Below are 15,885 nucleotides of genomic sequence, written 5' to 3'. Positions count from 1 at the left end.
GTCTCTGTGTAGGATAATTTAGATAGCTCAGTGGTTCTAGGACCTGGCCATTCCGGCAGAGATGAATGAAATGAAACATGTATCACTGTATCAATATACACCTGTTTTTAACATTATGTTTATAATTGGGCTGAATAAGACTAACTCAAAGGACATTGGGGCATATTATCAAGCATGGAGTTAAAATTATCTCCCATATTGTCACCAAAACATGGGCTTCTATGGGAATTCTCAAGGGCATATTATCAAGCCCATTATCGCCGCTTTAGAGGCAGTTTTCTTTCCGCTAAAGCGGCAATAGTTTTAACTCTGTTTCTTATACCCCATCATTTTCCGGGAGGAGAAACAGAACAGCTCCTTTTCGTTTAGATTAGGCATTTTGGAGGCAGTGAAAAGAGGGGTTTAAAAGTGTGGTCTCCTGGGCCTTGAGAATGCACACATTTTGACTGCAAATAGTAACAAAGGAAACCAAGCCATAATAATAGCCAATTGCTATTTTGAATTGATTGTAGGTTTTTGTGGTGTTAAAAACTTTTTTGTCAAAAAACTATGAGGGCGTACAAATGTCTGTGCATTTGCTAATTGGTTGTCAAATTGACAGTGGCTGGGCACATGATCTGTTGTGCCATATGGTGCTTTTGAATTAAGCGTTAGTCTGCGTAGACTTGAGTGGAACAGTTTTGTAATGAGTACTTGCTTCAGCTTTCTTGTGGAAGGGAACTTAGTTCTCTATACTTGTGCAGTCTCGGGGGTAAGGGACATGAGAGCCAGTCACTTGCTGTGCCCCATTGAGTAGGATTGTGCAGCTTCATGTTGGGTTTGAATCACAGACAGAAGACATTAGGTCGACATGTGAAGAAAGATGTTCACAGACACACTATTATAGGACATGTCTGTACACAGGCAGACAAGATGAACATGGTGTAAGCTTGTTTTTCAATAGATGTTTCATTAAAAAGGATGTATAACAGGCCATGCTCACTGAAGTTTAGTATGCAATGGCAGCCCGTTATTTGAGCTCGTGGGGGGGGCACACCCTCAGGCACATACATACTCACACTTACCCATCTACATGCACATTCACTCACACCCATACATTCACAAGCATGTATACATAAGCCCACCATTCACAAGCACATACACATGCACACACTTATTCACAGCACGCATGCACTAATACACATACATCCATACAGACACACACTCATGCACACCTACACACATTAAACATTAAAAAAAAGACAATCTTACCCTGCCGCACGGTGATCTTGGATGACTGAAGGGATGCCTCTGAGGTTCCTGGAAGGATGGGGCTGCCGCCTTCCCTCATTGGGTGACTTTGGGTCAGCCAATGAGGGGAGACGGAAGTACCTTACTCATCACATAGATGGGGTCAATAAGAAATGCTGACCGCACCCCACTCTGTGACTAGATGTCACTGATTTACACTCATCCCTGGGTACCTCAGGGCTTAAAACTGAAGTGTCAAGGTCCGAGTCTATCTGTGACACACACCCTCATCATGAGGTGAAGAACCTCAAGTTGCTTTGCTGAGCTGAGGAGGTCACGCCCACAGGATTATGAAATTCTCGGCCCATCAAAGTTCAGTTCAGGCAGTCAGATGCCTACGTATTTAGCGCATGTATAGTGCCTGGCTGCATGACCTGAACATAAAGAGTGTCTGTCAGGCTGACCTTTGCTCAGCCTGAGGGATACTCTTCATATCTGCAAAAAAGAAGAGAGGGTGGGGGCTCCTCTGCCCTTAAAGAGGTGCCACACCTTCTGTGATGTGCTCTGAATTCAAGTGCACTGGCAACCAGTGGAGGTTCTTGAATGCAGGATGTATCCATACACTAGCATACCATACACTGCATTATTTGAAGCCTTTGTATCTACCTTTGGGGAAGCTCTGTGCACAATTCGCTGTAGTGGTCTGACTGTGAGAGAACAGCCATTTACACAAAGGCACAGACATGAAACAAATCAGGCACACTCCACCCTCCATGGCAACTGAGATATTTTTCCTAGCTCAAATTCTGGCAGGGAGGAGCTCTTTCTCTTGGAATTCCTGCTGCTCACCACATGACCACCTTGTACATCAGTGAGGTTGACAGCAAAGTGCCTGAAGTCTGGCCAATCACCATAGGACTGCAGCTGAAATGTGGCTAGTTGTTACAGGCTCTGCTCTGTCAGTTACAGTGTAAATGTGAGCATAGGAACTGCCACTGGCTTTGGACCATGAATGAAGAGAACTTTGTGGGAGCTGACAGCAGTAATTTGATTAATCAATGTATATGTTTCTATCCATAGTAGTATCCGTTGAGGGGGATAAGTACCCACCTCAGTTAATAATCACAATCCTTGTCAATGTAAAACCTTCAAAGTCACTTAATTAAACTTAGCTCAAACTCCTGGTAGCTATGGCGCACAGCAGACAGGTTTAACCTGGGGCAATGAGTAAAGTATTTATGCAGTACTAAAACAGTAACAAAGTCAAAATGCAAAACAATGAAAATCCCAAAACGAATTAGAAGAGAGAGTAAAATTAAATAAACAAAACAACACCAAATGGCAAAAACCCAATAAGGGGAACAAGAGATATGATTTTTTAAAATTTTGTAGGAACAGTGCCATGAAGAACAAAGAGCCAATAATAGTCAATGATCATGGTAGACCGGCACTTCGGCGCAATTTGATGCTGACCATGAAGTATCGAGGGTTGGATATGTTAACTAGATTTGTCCTGGTCAAAGATTGTACCTTCTGACTTTATTCCTTTTAGTCCCAATCAACAACAAGAGTAACTTGTCAGTGACAGGGAAGGCCTGTTTGAAGTTCTCCCCAAGTGTTATATGAAAAACCTCAACATATCTTTCAAGCAGAATTTCACATTCTAATGTCAAAAAGAATGTTCTCTGCCTCACCCTGTGTATTCCGACAGGTTCAAATGGGTGATCTCTGCCCATTCAGGTCACCCTATTGTTTGCTCCTGAGAAGCATTTCACACCAATTAACGCCTATACAAATGTAATTACTGTCTGGCAACAATGGTTGAACAAATGGGCCTGCAGAGGCTTTAGGCAGGGAACAGGTAACTTATTTTAAGTCACTTTTCCTACATATTTACTACAAATCCAACTTCACAATTCAATTAGATATTAAGAACTATTAAAAATAGTTCTTTAAAATGTTTTATAGCTAATCCTATTGCAGATGTACAACAGTGGTGTTTAATATTGCATCCCAGTGTTTTCCAAGAAAAAGCCAGCCTTGCTACAGTGAAAATAGCTTCTGGGGACTTTTCACTGTAAGGAGATGTGTAACATTAGACTTTTGAATTAGATCTGTGCACTCCCCATTTCCTCAAGGGTACCTCTGCGTATAAACAGGTTGGGTGCTGAAGGGGGACCGCTCACTGATCCAGAGCGACCTTCAAAACTATGATTCATGCACTGTACCAAGACTGGTACAGTGTCCCCTTCACACTCCTCTGCACCCCAAATGTAGGTTCAATGAGTATTAATCCATGAGATGCAATAATTCTTTAGCCTTTTATTGTTTCTTATTTAATCAGAGTTAAAGGTAATCTTTCACATATGTAAAGGCTAATCCACATCACAATCAAAGAATCATGAATTCATTTTGGACCTGAAGGGTCCTTCAGCAGGAGGTCATTGTAAAACGTAGGCAAGAAAGAAAACATATTCAAATCCATATTTCGAAAATATTGCTACACATTTTGTCCCAAATTTCATTACGTCATGTGTTTAAAACAAAATCTACAATTCAAAATTATCATGACTGTGTGTCATTCTCTAAATCATATTGCACCTTTGTAATCAAATCACTATATAAAATAAAAGTATTTAACTACTAATCACATTTCATATCCCTTATAATCAAGCATTCCCATATATTTGACTTGGCAGGGCATATATAAGTGTTCCCAGAATTTATCATGTGCTTCTGACCACTCATAACTGATCTGTTTTTGCTAGAATTACAATTTGGCAACAACCCGTATAAAGGTCTTGGTCCTGTATGGCATGCATCATGATCTGATTGAAAAATTGCCCCCAAGTGTTATGAAGACGAGCGTACAAAAAACCTTGCATGAAAAAGTAAATCAGCATGTGATTAACTTCAAGATCCTGAAATGCAAGAGTCCAACAGTTTGGCTCATGAGTGCATACCTTAAATAAACTCATTATGTAGCATCCCGATGTGACACAAAGATGTGTGTTGTCATGCGGCTAGCTTCAAAATTTACTCAAATGTTCTATAAAACGGGTGTCCGAATATAAATCGGTCATTTATTGTCGGCCTCGCTGACTTGCTAAGAGGCATCCCAAAGTGCCCCAAATACATAAAATTATTAGTGTCAAAATTACTGGGGCGCTTTGCCGAAAATGTTTGATTAGGCTTAAATTGAGAATATATCAAGTGGCAATATAGTGCTCGTGGAATCTCCCATACGTTAAATGACGAACATAATCAATGCGCGAAAGCAGAGTAATCTAGACAAAAAAAGGAATAAATGGATGCCCCAATCATAAAAAAGATTGTAAAAAAAAAGTGTTCCAGAGAGACTTATGGACGTGAAAATCATGCAAGCTTCTTTGGTTTCCCTCGTGTGCGACGAACTCGGGGGCATATCAGCAACACCCAGCGATAATTATCGCTCAGCGCTCTTAGCGTGAGGATAATTATCGCCGGGTAACGTGGATTTTTATCGCTGAGATAGCGTGCTATTAGCAACGCTTATCTCCTCAGCGATAACAATCCTCACGCTAACTGCCTAACGTGAGATTATCGCTGGAAACCCAGCGATAATCTCACGTAGTGTGGTGTTAGCTTGCTGATAGGGACTCACAAACTTAGGCATGATATCCACCTTCCATAGGATATCATGGCTAAGTCAGTCCTGAAGCAGGCGTAAGGAAAGTAGCGATAACAGGGGTTATCGCTACTTTTCCTGACGCTATGCTTCATAGCGTGGGGCTTGATGATAGGAGAAATGTCTCTTAGCGACATTTCTCCTGTCATGTTAGGTCAGGAACGCCCATTTTGCATCTCATTAGAGAAGCAAAGCTGGGCGTTAGGAATCCTGACACTAAAGCAAGGTTTCACGCGTTAGCGTGGCCTTGCAAATTAGGCGGTAAAATTATCGCCGCTTTTCGGCCGAAAACGGCCGCAAAAGCGGCGATAATTTTTTAGCGCCTGCTTGTAAATATACCCCTTAGTCTCAGAGAGTTACACAGAATAAAAGGGTAGGGACGTTTCCAAAAGTATTTATTGAGCAGACATTATTCTAGTGTAAAATAGGTGCGCTGAAACAATCATTAGACAGTAACAGATAGAAAGGTTTAAAAGCACTAGGAAAGTAAAAGGATGGTAGATTCCTACCATATTGCTATAACCATGAATACAGGCAAGTATAAAAACTACATGACAATAAAATGCGTACTCCTAGGATGCTAAGTGAACTAGGTGTACCTAAGTGTACATAGCATGTATGTAGGTGTTAAGCCTAGAATCCCTCTAGGATAAAGTCAACCCCCATTACCTGAACTGAGAAACTGTGGGAGCCCGTCCTGGTCTTGGGTTGGACACTCCGCAAGGGATGCAGGCCACTGCGAGCTGGAGTATCTGCATGCAGGGGCTTCAGCGTCTCACGTCAGTGTGTCGGCTTGGAAGTCCTGATCTCCTCCTCTGGTCTCAGCAGATGTGATGTTTATATACCCAAAGGTCTCCCCGGGGGTTCTACCTTGCTGTGCCACTTGTCGTACTTAGGATGACGTCGGGAATGAACTTTATACATAGATATTTTACAGAAGATGGTAGTCCTGCTGAGTTTCCAAGAATCCTCATGTATAATGTTAGAGGCCTTTACCAGGGAAAATCCCGCGTTCTGTGTGCAGTGTCATATCTAGGTAAGAGGTCAGTCTCTAAGAACCGTTATATATGTAATGTAGGGAAGAATATAGTTGAAGGGTTAGGATGTTACCTGAGCCTATAATGGGGTACCTATATGAAATATAACACCCACTCCTCATCCAACTGCTATTAGGATGTCTAGGCACTGGTACGCAAATAACTACAATAAAAAATATAGTTTGCCTTAAAAAGAAAATTCTAAAAACATGGACAAAGGAAAATTTGTCACCCAAGCAATTGTTCTAATGTGCCCGCATATATAGTTCGAACAACTACAAGCATTGGAAAGCCATGCAGGTCATAAAAATGTCTATTGTTTTGAAGTTCCAATTTTGAGTTCGTTAAAAAAAGGCAGAATTTTTCCCAGCACACGACGAGCCTAATGTTTGTGTCCTGGCTGGTAGACGCACATCGATGTCGCAGACAACGACCCTTGTAATACCTCGCAGATCTGGTCAATTGAGTACAGTGGATCTTCTGTACTGCCTGCATCTGATTCTGGGGCAGCCTGTGTGCCATCCAAGGCCATTGTGTCAGTGGAGGAGCCAGTATCAATCCAACAGGAGCCGAGACTTCCTGTGGAGGCTCTAAGAATGCCACCATCAACATAGGAATACGCTGGGGGACACTGCAGAACATGGGCCATTATCGGGTCAAGTAAAGCATCAACATCCGGTTGTGCAAATGATGGAAGTGTCAGACAGAGATCCAACATGCCCTCTTCTCCGCAGAACAGGCATCGGAGAACAGGTTGGATGCAGTCCATCCAGACTGGTCTAAATGACAGGAACCAAGAGGCGCTTAGCTCCCGTAGGCGAGGTGTGCCCACATGTTGTACCATGAAATCACGTTATTGCTTTTTCCATCTCCTTATTGACTGGGACGTCCATTGCATAGCAGAAAAATTGCAATCAGGATCCCTGCTATTAGAAACAGGATCAATCCTCCAAAAATGCTTCAGAATATGGAGTGTATAAAGTTTGGCATAACTCCGAGGACCGTCTGAAAGGTGCTTAACAGTCCCAAACCTATGGTCTTAAATAGGTGGAATTTACCCATCGTATGAGACACGTTAAAGATACGATTTACCATTTCTATGAAATGGAAAGGGCAGTTCATACGTATAAGTGCCTGTATGTCGGCCGAGGACCTTGTGATCTGGAGATCAAAAGTCTACCGGACGGAGGTTAAGGGCTCAGTTTTCTGTAAAAGCATGGATTTCATCCTGTTTAGAGTATCAAACCGTACAAGAGAAACATTTAGTGAAGGCCATAATGGCGCCTCCCTGAATGCATGTGTTGTTAGAAACAATACTTACATACAGCAAGTAACCCTGGAGCTCACGGTGACTAGATATGCGATGCATATGAGAGATCCACTCAAAGCGTTCTCGCAGTTTGTACCTCTTCGAAACACTTCTCGATCCCCACTCCTACATCGAAATCTGCACGGTAATTCCCAAGATTCCTTGATTACCCATTTCTCCATATCTGCCTGCCTGTTGGTGGCAATACTGAAACTGGAAAGTTGTGACCGGTAATGTTATATGGCCATGGATCAACCATTCTGTGGACGGTGATTCTCCCACAGTAAAGAATAATCTGTCCAGTTTTTCAATACGCAGCACTATATATTTTGCTCCCGCTGTGCCATTTTCATCGGTTTTTCCTTTAGGTTGTATGCAGAAAATAGTAACGTACTGTTGATAATAAGCCAAAGCACATAACCTGCGCGCAATGATTGCAGCGTCCAGCTCAATAACATAATAGAACGTAATTGTGATTGTTCGTGCTGTAGTATGGACAAATCTTGTTCTAGTGCAGTGTTTCCCAAACTGTGGTCCGCGGACCCCCAGGGGCCCATGACACATTCCCAGAGGGTCCTCAGGCAGCAATTTTAAAAGCACAACAAAGTTCCTTGTAGAATTAGCAGTTTTCCAGCAACCATAAAAGTGTCAAGATAACGTTAGTGATTAATGTACCTGCTGGAGAGAGATGAGAGTTTTGTCCAGTGGCAGCTTTGACTTATCTAACATAGCACAGAGGGTTAACATGCCTACTGCAAAGAACGTGTACCATGCATTTAAAAAAAGTGTTTTATGTTCATAGGTTAGTGGGTGACTGCTTTTGTCACAGAGATTATTTTGTTACTGTGCAGTTCATAAGTGACAATCGTAATCTAGCACAGTGACCTTTTAACTGTCATCAAAGACCTGCTTGCAAACTGCATTATACAAGGTATAAACATGTTTTTTCTAAGTCTTTCATTATCCTGATGCTGCTAAAAAGGTTTATTTGGGTGGAAATACATTTTTATTGTTAAAGTCAATGCTAACCACTGTGTTATGCTCTGAATCCTGAGTTTGTGCTTATCCAGACCAAGCACTCTTTAAAAATGCCTACCATTATGAATGACATGTGAATCCTACACCTTTTAGTCGCATTTGCCTTATGTAACATTTTCTATACACCGATTTACACATATGAATCATTGTCTCTATGGGGCAGATTAACAAGGAAAGTGACTCAGTGTGTGCCGCAATCCAGTCACTTTCAAAGCACAGGGATGCAACATATTTACAACAATATGTCACATCTCTGCGCTTCCCCCTGCACAGGGGCACAAACTGCTGCCATGCACCTGTACAGGCCCCCTTGCACCATGGTGCAAGGATGCCTGCGTCGTGGGGAGATTGTTTATATGCAGGAAGGGTTCCCTTCCTGCACAAAAACAATCAGAAATGGCGTTTTTCAACTTCTAAGTGTGCTGCATTAGCACACATAGAACTTGTAAAACGTCATTGTTTTACTGATTGTTTATGTGCAGGAAGGGACACCTTCCTGTACATAAACAATCACCAGAGGTGATTTCCTCTTTATATGCGTGCAGCAGAATGCAACACGCATAGAAAGAGGAACAAAACGAGGAGAAATAAAAACAGTTCTTCTTGTTGCGCCTCCTTATGCCTCCACTGGGGAGGCGTAGCATTGAGACACATTTCCAGATTTAAGATTTCTAATAAATCTGGAAATGTGTCTGGTTTCATGGGTGTTGCGTGGGAACACCCACAGCAACATCCATGGAACGCCCCTTTCACACAAAGTTCTGTGTGCAAATGGGCCATATTTACAAGACCAGGAAAAGTCAAGCAGGGTGGCTTTTCCTGTCCTTGGAAATATGGGGCTCTAATATACACTACCGGTGCGTCACTTTTAAAGGCACAAGGGGCTTGTAAATCTGCCCCTATATGTGTGTGATGTAAAGTGCTCTGACATCCTACAATGGTATGATAGATGCTATAAAACAAATGAAATACATGTGACAGAGGGGCTATGGAGAGATGAGAGGCACTGTTGGAGGGTGATAATAAGGTAATCATTGAAGAACCCCAACAAAGATTGTCGTATCCTGGTGCATAGTAAGGTCATCATTTACTATTCTTTAAAAGCTGATACAATTCAATATATAGTGATAAATTTGTTGTAGAATGCACCATTGTTTCCTAAATTTTCTTGGGGGGAGACCTTCCCAAAGCCCCCATTGTAGTGGTCAGGCTCACTCACTGCACTTGATGTGCACTGTATGGGGACTGGTCTGAAAACATTTGCCAGGGCTGCTTTGGGTTTCCAGTCTGGCCTTGTACTGCAAAATAAAACAAACCATTTAAAAGTTAGTCACGGAGATGCAGCACTAACCTTCCCGTTTTTTGCAAATTCTTTCAATATAAAATACTAAAATCCTTAGTAATTTGTGTATTTGTTTTGTGTGCACATGTGTGTTTGTTTACGAATTACTGTTTTATTGTTGGAAATTTAAATCATACTAACTGATTGAGGGTCCCCGGCTTCCAGTGGTGACTCAATGGGGGTCCTCAGTAGTCAAAAGTTTGGGAACCACTGCCCTAGAGCTAAACGTGGGGCCGCGGTCAGAATGTAAGCCGAGCGCTGAGGCCATACCCATGGGAACCTCAAGCAGGAATCCACTGCAATCATTATGTACTTGTAAGCCCCATCAGATTGTAATGGGCTGCAGTGGTCCAAATAGACACACGCAAGAGGTCTGTCCGATATCACCAATGGTGTCTGCGCTGGACGTGTTATGGTGGAACCCTTCATCTTTTAACAGATGTCGCATTTTAAGACATAGTCTTTGGCGTGCTTTGTTAACCCTGGACACCAATAGTGCTGTTTCAGTAAAGAAACTGTTGCCGTAACTCCTGCGTGTGCAGAACCCAAACCCTTATGTGCAGCTAATATTAAGCCTAATCTGCAATCCATGTTTTGTATTACTCTATCCCCCACTCCGGGAATTTGAGCAAACGGAACGTTATTTGCATCTAACTTGTAGGAATACTTGAGTGGAGAACCTTTCGGCAATGTGTTATTGTCTTTGCGAGAAGCAATGACAGCTACCATTATCTGTCCGTCTATTCTCGTTTTTGAACGAGTGATTGCAGCTACGGACACAGTTTGTACTGCCCCCTTCGCGGCTTCATCAGCCAATTAATTCCCTTCAACGTGAACGCCATCACGTTGATGACTCAGTGTGTGTATCACGTGAGCTTTAGATAGCTCGTTTTTCAACTCCGCTACCTGTTCCCATAGCATCTTGTGCTTTATTGTGCCACCTTTTGAATCCTTGAACCCATTTTGTCCCCAATAGTGAAGATATTGATTGTATGACTGGATACAGTAAAAGGAATCACACACAATTTGTGTGGTGAATTCTCGATCCGCATTAATCAGTGCCAGTAAAGGAGCTTTTAGTTCTGCTAACTGAGCCGTGCAGTCTCCTAGAGACTGAGGTGCCGATTACGATCCGGTAAAAACCGGGTACGAACCGTCGGTCGGAGCGTTTTCCCCGTCCGACTCGTACCCGGTCGTAAAACTTTACAAACATGGAATTACGATTCGCACGGAAACACCATTTCCGTACGAATCGTAAAAAACACCGACCGACGAAAATATACATACGAATGTGATCCGGGAATGCTGCGACGTGACGTCGGGACGCTTTCAGGCAGCGTTTCACGACCCAGGAATTACGATTCGAACCGACAGCAGTCCGGACGGCAATATTTTCACGGCACCCAAAAAGTGCTGCAAAAGCGAAGTACGGTGCGAATCGACCAGAGTAGGTGACCCGGTACGCACCGTACCCCCCCAGCCCCCGTAGGTACGCGCCGACCCCCCCCAGCCCCCGTAGGTACGCGCCGACCCCCCCCCCAGCCCCCGTAGGTACGCGCCGAACCCCCCTGTATGTACACCCGTGTACGTGTCGAACCCCCCGTGTACGTTCGAGTCGTACCCCCACCCGTGTATGTACGGTGCGTACCCCCCGTGTACGTACGAGTCGAACCCCCCCGTGTACGTTCGAGTCGAACCCCCCGTGTACATACGAGTCGAACCCCCCCGTGTACGTACGAGTCGAACCCCCCCGTGTACGTTCGAGTCGAACCCCCCCGTGTACGTTCGAGTCGAACCCCCCCGTGTACGTTCGAGTCGTACCCCACCCGTGTATGTACGGTGCGTACCCCCCTTGTACGTACGAGTCGAACCCCCCGTGTACGTTCGAGTCGAACCCCCCCGTGTACGTTCGAGTCGTACCCCCACCCGCGCTGGGGGTACGCACCGTACATACACGGGTGGGGGTACGACTCGAACGTACACGGGGGGGTTCGACTCGAACGTACACGGGGGGGTTCGACGCGAACGTACACGGGGGGGTTCGACTCGTACGTACACGGGGGGTACGCACCGTACATACACGGGTGGGGGTACGACTCGAACGTACACGGGGGGTTCGACTCGAACGTACACGGGGGGTTCGACACGTACACGGGTGTACATACAGGGGGGTTCGGCGCGTACCTACGGGGGCTGGGGGGGGGGTCGGCGCGTACCTACGGGGGCTGGGGGGGTCGGCGCGTACCTACGGGGGCTGGGGGGGGTCGGCGCGTACCTACGGGGGCTGGGGGGGGGTCGGCGCGTATGCGGGCACGTCTCCATGGTTGCTATGGGAGTTCGGTGCGGACGGTGATTTTTCCATCCGGTTGTAACCTCGGACGCACGGGATGGATCGTGATTCCTCGGTCGGACTTCACCTTTCACGTTTGTACGGTAATTCGTACGAGGACGTGTCGGACACATTTTCCGACCCGAGGACGTGTGGGGAATGATTCCCAATGCGGTTCGTATGGACTTTTTACCATGCGAATCGTGATTGCCAGTTCGTACGGCACTTGTACGATTCGTACGGTAAAAAGACCGGATACGAGTCGCACGGGGGAATATTTTTTACCGGATCGTGATCGGCACCTGAGTCTTTGTACAGCTTGGATGGAACTTACCATCTCGCAAACAACCTTTTACAATCGCACACACAGCGCCGTATTGTTGTTTACTTCCTATGGCCGGTTGTTCTGATCCGTCAGTATAAATTATGTATTCATACTGATCTAGAGGCATTATTTCATCCGGGAGAGGATATTCTTGTTTGTATTGCAGGAATGCTTGTGTTTTTAGACTCTGGTCGTATCTGTATTCTACATCTGATGCAGTGAGAGAATTAGCCCATTGTATCCACCTCGGATGGAAGGCCTTAGCATTTGGAACGCTTGCCTTTGTTGGAGCCTCTAAGGCCGGTACTGAGCCAGTGCTCTTACTCTTACTACATCAGTCTGTACAGATGCAAAATGCATCTCAGCATTTGTGTACAAGTGTGATGTGTATGCTATTGGGACTGTTTCACCTTCATTGTATGTTAAGTAGGTGTACCCAGATTGACCCGCAACTATCCAGATCACCAGATTGCGGACTTTTTGCGTGTCTGTAAATGTTTTGATGCTATCATGTCAGTTTGTAAGGAACGAAAGGTGTCTGTGTGTCCCTGTGTCCATTGCCTAACTGAAAAATCTGGTCTTATAAGGTCGTAGAAAGGTTTAACCCTCTCTGCGTAATCCAAGATGTATGTTCTACCAAAGTTCAGGAATCCCAGTATGGATTGTAAGTTTTTCAATGATTTTGGAGCTTAAAGCAGTGCACATTTTTCCCAAAAAATAGCTGCCAGGCTTTCCCTTCACTTGAGAGCGCATATCCCAAAAATAGGACATTGAGGTGGGCTATTTTTGATTTTTAAAGTTGAACTTATAATCCTCAGAAGCGAATCCCCAAATTATGGTGCTCACCCTGTTCAAGTGTTCCTCCAGGTCATATTCCGTCAGATAAATATCATCTACATAAGACAATGCCTCCTCGTCCATATTCTGAAGTAACTCAGTTACCCTGGCGGAAAACAACCCCGGGCTGTTCTTATCCCCCTGGGGGAGTCGACAAACATACCTCTGGGACCCCACCGCTGAGAATGCTGTCAAGTATCAGCTCTCAGGCGCTATATTTTGGCAGAAAAATCCATTTGAGATATCTAGTGTTGTTTTGTATTTTTTCTGCACAATGCTATTCATTAATGCGGCACTATGTGCATTTTGTACTGCAAATGTTTTTGTGCATGAGTTCAGATGTCTGTAATCTAAAACTAGACAATATGAATTATTGGGTTTCATTACGGGAAATAAAGGATTATTTATTGATGAGGTGCCAGTTTCAATTACACCTTGGTATTCAAGTTGATCTAAGATCTCCCTGACCTGTTTTTTCGCTTCCTGTTTTATTGGATACTGTCTCTGTGGAGTTGGAGTAGATTTTAGTAGTATCACGTGATGAGCTGATTCTTCATCCCACCCAATATAGTTGCAATAAAATTCAGGAGCATGGGCTACAGTCCACTCCCATGCGTATGTGTGTTTTAAATTTGTGGGAACGAGGTTGGAGAATGCTGGAAAAATAACCGTTTGTCCCTTTGGGCAATCCATAACAATAGCAGGCGGGAAATCCCTCTAAGCTAAAATAATGTCATAGCTAAATGATAAGTTCTCCCAAAAGAGACCTTTAACTTTTCTGGGCTTGTCCCCCTCCATCCGAAGTGTTATCTCATGTAACCTATGTGGGACACTTACCCTAGTATCAGGTGTTTCCACCGTGATATATTCACTCAAGTCCGCTGTCACCAGAAATTCCATCAGGTTCTGGGGAGCTATTGTTACTTCTGCTGCGCTGTCTAGTATCGTCAGAGCCCATTCTCCGTTCAGTAGCTGAGTCCTCAGAATTCTGGGCATGTCTAACTTTTAGCCCTGCTACTGTCTTCTTTTTGAATTGAGGTTTAGCTTTAGGCTTGCTTCTTTTTTGGAAGCATAGTCTGAAGTGTGTTGTGAGTCTCTTGACTTTGTTAGCTCTTCTTGTCTGTGTTCTGACCGTTCTTCCCTCTCTGAGTTTTTCGATAAACCCTGAAAGGAACGAGAGGAACGTGTATCAGTATCTTGATACCTGTCTGGTTTCCTAATGTTGTCTCTATTTCTAAGGTTATACCTCCTTTCATAGGACTCCTGTTGAGGAAACTCACCTCTGGATTGAGATCTATTGTCTTTCTTCTTTTTTGTTTGTTATTGTCCCAATTCTTCTTTGAAGAAGCTGGTGTTTGTTTTGCCTGTTCTTTATCTGGACCTCCCATTAGTTGAGGTTGTACTTGTCTAGCTCCCAAACTATCTCTACCTAATTCTGCATAGGCAGTTTCAATAATTTTAGGTAATTCTGTCTCCTGTTGTAAAGAAGTGAAATGTCTCAGGCGTTGGCATATTGTCACTGATGCTGCTTCCCGTTTAATGTTTGCTAATATTATAGCTGATACCTGGGCAAAGTTGTTTAGTACCTTCATCCCTAAGTTTAGAGCAGGTTCTGCTCCATACTTGTTATGTATTTGTCTTAATACATCCGGTAATATGGCTAATGAAGGGATACCATGAGTTCTGGTATATATTGCAGCAAAGACTGTACCCCATGAAGTACAATCCTCTATCGGGGGAGCTATCCCCATCGGTAAGCAAATTGTTAGCATTCTATGCTTTTCATGTGGACCAGTGTGTGGAAATACTGCCTCTAGCTGTGATATTTTTTGAGCTATCCAGAAAGGCATTTGTTCACGTTAAGTGGGCATTTTACCCATCACTGCATGTAATGTTTGTGGTGTAATTTTAGTTGTAGAAGTTTGGACTGGTCCTGGTTGTGTAGCCAGTGTTGGCTGAAGTGTGAGTGCTCTCATCACAAATGGTGTCATGTTTCTGTAAGGTTTTATTATTTCTTCATGCTGTGTAAGTTAGTCTCCCTGGCATTGTGTTAATGTCAGGATGTGTAGGCCCACTAATACTGGCCACGTTGCTCCATCTCTTCTGAGCGGACCGAGGCTTATTCTATGTCTTGTAAGAGGAAGGGCGCCTTTAAATCAGTATAAATGTTCCTGGTAAGTAAGTGGAATTTCAATATTCTCGCACGCACAATATTCTTTTGGTATTTCATCTTCTGTATAGTAATGAAATGTTTTTGTTACTGCTTTTGCCTGTGGGAATGTAACCCATGAATAGAATACCCCTGTTCTAAATGATTTGTGTGCCTCAATCACGAATGTTACTGACCCACCCCTAGCTGTAACACTGTATGCTACTAGTTTTAGGGTGAATGCATTTCTAACATTTTCCACAATGTGTATTGCATCTGCATCTGCATCTTCTTCTTCTCCTGAGATGTTTAATGTAACCACAGGATCTTCTTGTACAGTCATTGTTTTAATAAGAAGAGCCTTTCAAGGGAACTTTGATAAGGTTTTATGCACAATAGGAACAATGTGTCCTTCAAGCTTGATTAACCAACAGCCAATAAATAGGATTTTGCCTACTCAGCTGTGGCGGATTTTATTCTCTCCCACTCCAGACGTCTCTGAGGAAATTTGAGTAGGGGTCTCTGAGAATAGCATGACTGAACTACTCAGATTTGACTGTTAAATAAGTACCCAACCAATGTTGGCGGCGCCATGTCGTGTAGTTCCTATAAACCCTATATA

This window comes from Triturus cristatus, chromosome 3_2 (genome assembly GCF_964204655.1).
Source record: "Triturus cristatus chromosome 3_2, aTriCri1.1, whole genome shotgun sequence".
Classification (NCBI taxonomy): Eukaryota; Metazoa; Chordata; class Amphibia; order Caudata; family Salamandridae; genus Triturus; species Triturus cristatus.
Note: the sequence above shows the minus strand (reverse complement) of the source record.